Raw genomic sequence first — 7,279 nt, forward strand, 5'->3', positions numbered from 1 at the left:
CTTCTAATGCGTGGCTTAGGCATCATTTGTTGCTTTTTCTCTAGTTCTTTAAGGTGTAAAGTTAGTTGGTGAATTCGGGATTTTTCTGTTTTTTTTTGAGTGAGGTTGGATGGCTATGTATTTCCCCCTCAGGACCACCTTTGCAGTATCCCATAGGTTTTGGACCGATGTTTTTTCGTTCTCATTGGTTTCCATGAATTGTTTAAGTTCTTCTTTGATTTCCTGGTTGACCCAAACATTCTTGAGCAGAGTGGTCTTTAGCTTCCAAGTGTGAATTTCTTCCAATTTTTTTCTTGTGATTGAGTTCCAGTTTTAAAGCATTATGGTCTGAGAATATGCAGGGAATAATCTCAGTCTTTTGGTATCAGTTGAAACCTGATTTGTGACCCAGTATGTGGTCTCTTCTGGAGAAAGTTCCATCGCACAGTATTTTTATTTCTGTGTCTGGCTTATTTCACTTAGCATAATGTCCTCCAGATTCATCAGTGTTATCACAAATGGCAGGATCTCCTTGTTTCTTAAGGCTGAATAATATTTTCATTTCATATGTATATACAGAAGACACAATAGAAGACAGAACAAGATGAGGAAATGGATGAAGGAGAATGAGAAACAGCAAAGAAATCTATATTTGAAAAAGATGAATTGTAAATTATACCCTCACCATTTTGATCCTGTGTAGAGAGGGAATGTGAAATTTAAGTCATTTCTTTTGGGAGAGACTTGCCCTTGTGCCAATGACTACGGCCAAGAAGATGGAATGTGCTAATTTATATAAACCAATTAGGGCTCACTCCTGGAAGTGGAATGGAGCTCAGTTTTCCAAAGCATATGGGTTGCTTACAGGAGAGGTGGATGGATAATTGAATGAATGAGAATCTATGCATTGTTAGATAATGGCTAAGGTATGCTTGAGAGGCAACCAAAAATTGTCTTACTACATTTTCAAGTGAGCACAATGAGCTTCGACCTTGACTATGTTTGGAGCCCCTGCAGCAGAAACAGGTGTTGGCAGAAGTTGCCCGAGTTTAGTAGGAACTAAATAACTCTTTCTATGATAGATTTATTTGGTCCTCAGCACTGACTTCCAAGTCCCTGGGGTATCTCTTCAGCCCTGCATGGTCTGACAAGCTAAAAAAAACAGCATAAACATCTCTTCTAGGCTCCCTTGCAGCTAGGGTCCTTGATGTGACCTACATTCTGCTAGTGAAACGTACTCATGCATTTGAAAAGTAGGAGTGAGGTGGAGGCTATTTTCCATTTGCTTTTGGCTTTATTTGTTTTGCTCGTAAATAAAGTTGTAGAAATAATTCCACAGGTGTTGAGAAGCAGATACTATGATGGCAACTTCCTTATCTTGATTCTTGAGAAGTTAAGTAACTTGCCCAAGGTTACATAGATAACAGGTGACAGAGTTCAAGCTCACAGCTACTTAAAGAGTTGTTGAGGTTTGTGCTGGTCGTGCAGAAATAGTGGCTTCCCTGGCAGATTAGGGCTAGTGTCTTCTGGGAATTCCTGAAGGCCCAGCCTACAGCCTACCCTTCTTGCTCTTCCAAGCTTTTTGTAAGTTCTCAGTTCTCTATATTATATACTTCTAGAGACATTTCAGTTTCCTGCACTGAAACCTCATTCACATGAAAAGGGAAACACCCTTCTAGGATCTGAACAGAGCTAGTTTATCTCCAGAAATTCCAGGTTTCCTAATTACAATCATGCCATGGGTATGGATTAATAACCAGGTTTCTCCCAACAGGCAGGGGCAAGTACCTGTGCTTTGGCACAGCCATAGAATAGCCCAAATAGAGGAACTTAGGAAATATGGCACCAACCAGGCTTGGATTCCATGGGTCCTGCCTCTACCAGGTGCATGGGGGATGAGAATCTCTCTCACTGTGTGCCCACTCTGTGCCAGAGCCTATACTTAGCCCTTCACATAGTCTCATCCATAACTAACTTTAACCCTGCAAAGCGGTATGATTGCCCTCAGTTTACAGATGGGAAAACTGCGACTCTGACCAAGATCTCGCAGATAATAAATGACAGGATCAGCGTTAACATTCAGGGCTATCTCCACACTCAGCTTATACATATTTACATTAAAAAAAAATCTTCTCTCTTCTTAATTATAAAAGTAATACCTGTTCAGGGCTCCTGGGTGGCTCAGTCAGTTAAGCGTCCAACTTTTGGTTTCAGCTCGGGTCATGATCTCAGGGTCGTGAGATCAAGCCCTGCATGAGGCTCTACACTCAACAGGGAGTCTGCTTGAGATTCTTTCTCTTCCTCTGCCCCCCCCCCCACTCTCTCTTGCTATAATAAATAAATAATCTTTTAAAAAATACAAGTAATACATGTTCATTGTAGAAACTTTATCATCATCCCTTTGGTGTCATGGTAGCAAGATGGAAGCAAGGGCTACTACTATGTATTTACATAACTGTAAAGTCCCTGCTTCTATCACATATGCTGCCCAGTTGTTTTTTTTTTTTAAGATTTTATTTATTTGAGAGAGAGAGAGAGAGCACAAGCAGAGACAGAGGGAGAAGCAGGCTTCCCGCTGAGCAGGGATCCCGATGCAGGACTCGATCCCAGGACCCTGGGATCATGACCTGAGCCGAAGGCAGACACTTCACGACTGAGCCACCCAGGCGCCCTGCTGCCCAGTTTTTGATGTAAGATATATGAACTTTATTTTTACATTTTCTTTTTCTCTTTATTTTCTTTTTTTCTTGAACATTGACATGAACAATATTTTAGAAATAAATAATTGACAAACTGGCTTGTGTTGACCTAGTAATAAATGAAAGGGCATTGTTAGTTATCTGCAAGAAAATTGCAGAATGGATAAACAGATAATTGCAAGGAATCACAGGTCACACCTTAACTTGGTATCTTATTAATAGGCGCTGTGAGCTAATTTAAAAGGATAATGGCATCTCTAATATCAGTAATCTTATATGATGATTTTAAAGACTGACCTGTGTGTGTGTGTGTGTGTGTGTGTGTGTGTGTGTGTGTGTGTGTGTTGATTGTCCATTCTTTTCCTACAGGCTTTAGGCAATAGTTAGCAATGTTGCCACAAGAATTGAAAAGATGTTATCTATTACCTCTTTAGCCTAAATGGGTCCAGGACAATAATTCACCATAATCAGGTGTCCACAATTCTACGGCAGCAGGAGAAATTCACTTATACTTTATGGCTGAAAGGGAACTATGAACAAACACTGAAAATTTCCATGGTTTTCAAAAATGGTTGGGATCTAGACTTCATTCAATTTTCAGTTATTTTGGTGGTCATGTTAATAAAAACCACCTCCACTCTAGTTCTTCTTCTCTTCCTTCTTCTTCTATGGCAATATAGTCAGATGGCTCAACAATTAAAATGTATAAAGAGATAATCACTGAAAACTTCCCTTCCATTTTCTACCTCCATCTACCCAGTCACCTCCTTAATTTCTTTTATATCTTTCTAGATTCTTTATGTATATATAAACAAATACAAATACAGATAGATTCTTGTTTTTCTTCTTTCTTTACACAGAAGATAGCAGAATATCCACTGTTCTGCACTTTGTTTTTCTCATTTAAAAGTGTATCTTGGAGGCCTTCCGCCGCACGTGCCTGCAGCGCGATGCCCAAATCCAAGCGCGACAAGAAAGTTTCCTTAACCAGAACTGCCAAGAAAGGCTTAGAACTGAAACAGTACCTGATAGAAGAGCTTCGGAAATGTGTGGATACGTCCAAGTACCTTTTCATCTTCTCCGTGGCCAACATGAGGAACAGCAAGCTGAAGGACATCCGGAACGCCTGGAAGCACAGCCAGATGTTCTTTGGCAAAAACAAGGTGATGATGGTGGCCTTGGGTCGAAGCCCAGCTGATGAGTACAAAGACAACCTGCATCAGGTCAGCAAGAAGTTGAGGGGTGAGGTCGGTCTCCTTTTCACCAACCGCACCAAGGAGGAAGTGAATGAGTGGTTTACGAAATACACGGAAATGGACTTCGCTCGAGCCGGAAACAAAGCAACTTTCACTGTGACCCTGGACCCTGGGCCCCTGGAGCAGTTCCCCCACTCCATGGAGCCACAGCTGAGGCAGCTGGGCCTGCCCACTGCCCTCAAGAGAGGTGTGGTGACCCTGCTGTCCGACCACGAGGTGTGTAAGGAGGGCGACGTGCTGACCCCAGAGCAGGCCCGCGTGCTGAAGCTTTTCGGGTATGAGATGGCTGAATTCAAGGTCACCATCAAATACATGTGGGATGCACAGTCTGGAAGGTTCCAGCAGATGGGAGATGACTTGCCCGAGAGCGCATCCGAGTCAGCAGAAGAATCAGAGGGGGAAGATGACGGCTGACAGATACTGGGGACGGACTGTGGGACCACCACCCCGCTCGCTGAACAGCAGGGAGGGCAAGAGGGATGGACTGCTTTTCTATAAGGAATAAAACTGTCTGCAAGGTGGCTCCTGTGGACAGCAAAGAGAACTTTTCCTAGAAAAAAAAAGTGTATCTTGGAGGGGTGACTGGGTGACTCAGTCAGTTAAGCATCCAACTCTTGATTTCAGCTCAGGTCATGATCTGAGGGTTGTCCGATCAAGCCCTGCCACTGGACTCCACATCGAGCATGGAACCTGCTGAAGGTTCTCTTTCTCTCTCTCTCCCTCTACCCCCACCTACATTCCACCTCCCTGCTGCTTGCTCTCTCTCTCAAAAAAGTGTATCTTGGAGATCTTTCCATATTAAAACATATAGGGCTTCCTCATTCCTTTCTGCAGCTGCATAATGTTCTATTTTTTTTAATTTTATTTTATGACCCCCACCCCTTCCCCTCTAAAAGCCTCAGTTTGTTTCTCGGACTCCATAGTCTCTCATGGTTCGTCCTCCCCTCTGATTTCCCCCCTTCATTTTTCCCTTCCTACTATCTTCTTTTTTTTTTTTAACATGTAATGTATTATTTGTTTCAGAGGTACAGGTCTGCGACTCATCAGTCTTGCACAATTCACAGCGCTCACCATAGCACATACCCTCCCCAATGTCTATCACCCAGCCACCCCATCCCTCCCACCCCCCCACGACTCCAGCAACCCTCAGTTTGTTTCCTGAGATTAAGAGTCTCTTATGATTTGTCTCCCTCTCTTGTTTCATCTTGTTGCATTTTTTCCCTCCCTTCCCCTATGCTCCTCTGTCTTGTTTCTTAAATTCCTCATATCAGTGAGTTCATATGATACTTTTTTTTCTCTGATTGACTTATTTCACTTAGCATAATACCCTCTAGTTCCATACACGTCATTGCAAATAGCAAGATTTCATGTTTTTTGATGGCTGCATAATATTCCATTGTATATATATACCATATCTTCTTTATCTGTTCGTCTGTTGATGGACATCTAGGCTCTTTCCACAGTTTGGCTATTGTGGACACTGCTGCTATAAACATTGGGGTGCATGTGCCCCTTCGGATCACTACATTTGTATCTTTGGGGTAAATACCCAGTAGTGCAATTGCTGGGTCGTAGGGTAGCTCTATTTTCAACTTTTTGAGGAACTTCCATACTGTTTTCCAGAGTGGCTGCACCATCTAAGCCTCATTTTCTTAATGTGTAAATGAGGATAATCGTTAGAATAATAATAATTATTATTATCTGTTGCTTTGGGATGGAATGTTCTGAATATATCTGTGAAGTCCATTTGGTCCAGTGTGTCATTTAAAGCCTTTATTTCCAGGTGCCTGGGTGGCTCAGTCGTTAAGCGTCTGCCTTCGGCTCAGGTCATGATCCCAGGGTTCTGGGATCGAGCCCCACATTGGGCTCCCTCCTCTGAGGGAAGCCTGCTTCTCCCTCTCCTGCTCTCCCTGCTTGTGTTCCCTCTCTTGCTGTGTCTCTCTCTGTCAAATAAATAAATAAAATCTTAAAAAAAAATAAAGCCTTTATTTCCTTGTTGATCTTTTGCTTAGATGATTTGTCCATTTTAGTTAGGGGGGTGTGTTAAAATCCCATACTATTATCGTATTGTTGTCGATGTGTTTCTTTGATTTTGTTATTAATTGGCTTATATAATTGGCTGCTCCCATGTTAGGGGCATAGAGATTTACAATTGTTAGATCTTGTTGGATAGACAGTTTAAGTAGGATATAGTGTCCTTCCTCATGTCTTATGATAATCTTTGGTTTAAAATCTAATTTGTCTGATATAAGGATTGCCACCCCAGCTTTCTTTTGATGCCCATTAACACGGTAAATGGTATTCCACCCCCTCACTTTCAATCTGGAGGTGTCTTTGGGTCTAAAACGAGTCTCTTGCAGGCAGCATATCGATGGGTCTTGTTTTTTTATCCAATATGATACCCTGTGTCTTTTGATTGGGGCATTTCTCCCATTTACATTCAGGGTAACTATTGAAAGATATGAATTTAGTGCCATTGTATTGCCTGTAAGGTGACTGTTACTGTATATTGTCTCTATTCTTTTCTGGTCTATGTTACTTTTAGGCTCTCTCTTTGCTTAGAGGACCCATTTCAGTAGGGCTGGTTTGGTGTTTGCAAATTCTTTTAGTTTTTGTTTGTTCTGAAAGCAAACAAACAAATTTTATCTCTCCTTCTATTTTCAATGACAGCCTAGCTGGATATAGTATTCTTGGCTGCATATTTTTCTCGTTTAGTGTTCTGAATATATCATGCCAATCCTTTATGGCCTGCCAGGTCTCTGTGGATAGGTCTGCTTCCAATCTAATATTTCTACTGTTGTAGGTTACAGACCTCTTGTCCCGAGCTGCTTTCAGGATTTTCTCTTTGTCTCTGAGACTTGTAAGTTTTACTATTAAATGTTGGGGTGTTTACCTGTTTTTATTGATTTTGAGGAGGGTTCTCTGTGCCTCCTGGATTTTGATGCCTGTTCCCCTCCCCAAATTAGGGAAGTTCTCTGCTATCATTTGCTCCAGTATACCTTCTGCCTCTCTATCTCTTTCTTCTTCTTCTGGGATTCCAATTATTCTAATATTGTTTCATCTTATGGTATCACTTATCTCTCGAATTCTGCCCTCGTGATCCAGTAGTTGTTTATCTCTCTTTTTCTCAGCTTCTTTATTCTCCATCATTTGGTCTTCTATATCACTAATTCTCTCTTCTGCCTCATTTATCCTAACAGTTAGAGCCTCCATTTTTTATTGCACTTCATTAATAGCCTTTTTGATTTCAACTTGGTTAGATTTTAGTTCTTTTATTTCTCCAGAAAGGGATTCTCTAGTATCTTCCATGCTTTTTTTTTTAATTTAAAGTAATATATTTGCAGC

General features: G+C 41.5%; 1 pseudogene; it reads left to right on the plus strand.

Annotated features, from left to right (window-relative positions):
* Nucleotides 1-3,617: 3,617 nt before the first annotated feature.
* On the plus strand, nt 3,618-4,348 carry LOC114219355 (mRNA turnover protein 4 homolog pseudogene; annotated as a pseudogene).
* Nucleotides 4,349-7,279: the final 2,931 nt, after the last annotated feature.

Source organism: Eumetopias jubatus, unplaced genomic scaffold (assembly GCF_037043125.1).
Source record: "Eumetopias jubatus isolate StellerSeaLion01/CBP00866 unplaced genomic scaffold, mEumJub1_p1.0 scaffold_13, whole genome shotgun sequence".
NCBI lineage: Eukaryota > Metazoa > Chordata > Mammalia > Carnivora > Otariidae > Eumetopias > Eumetopias jubatus.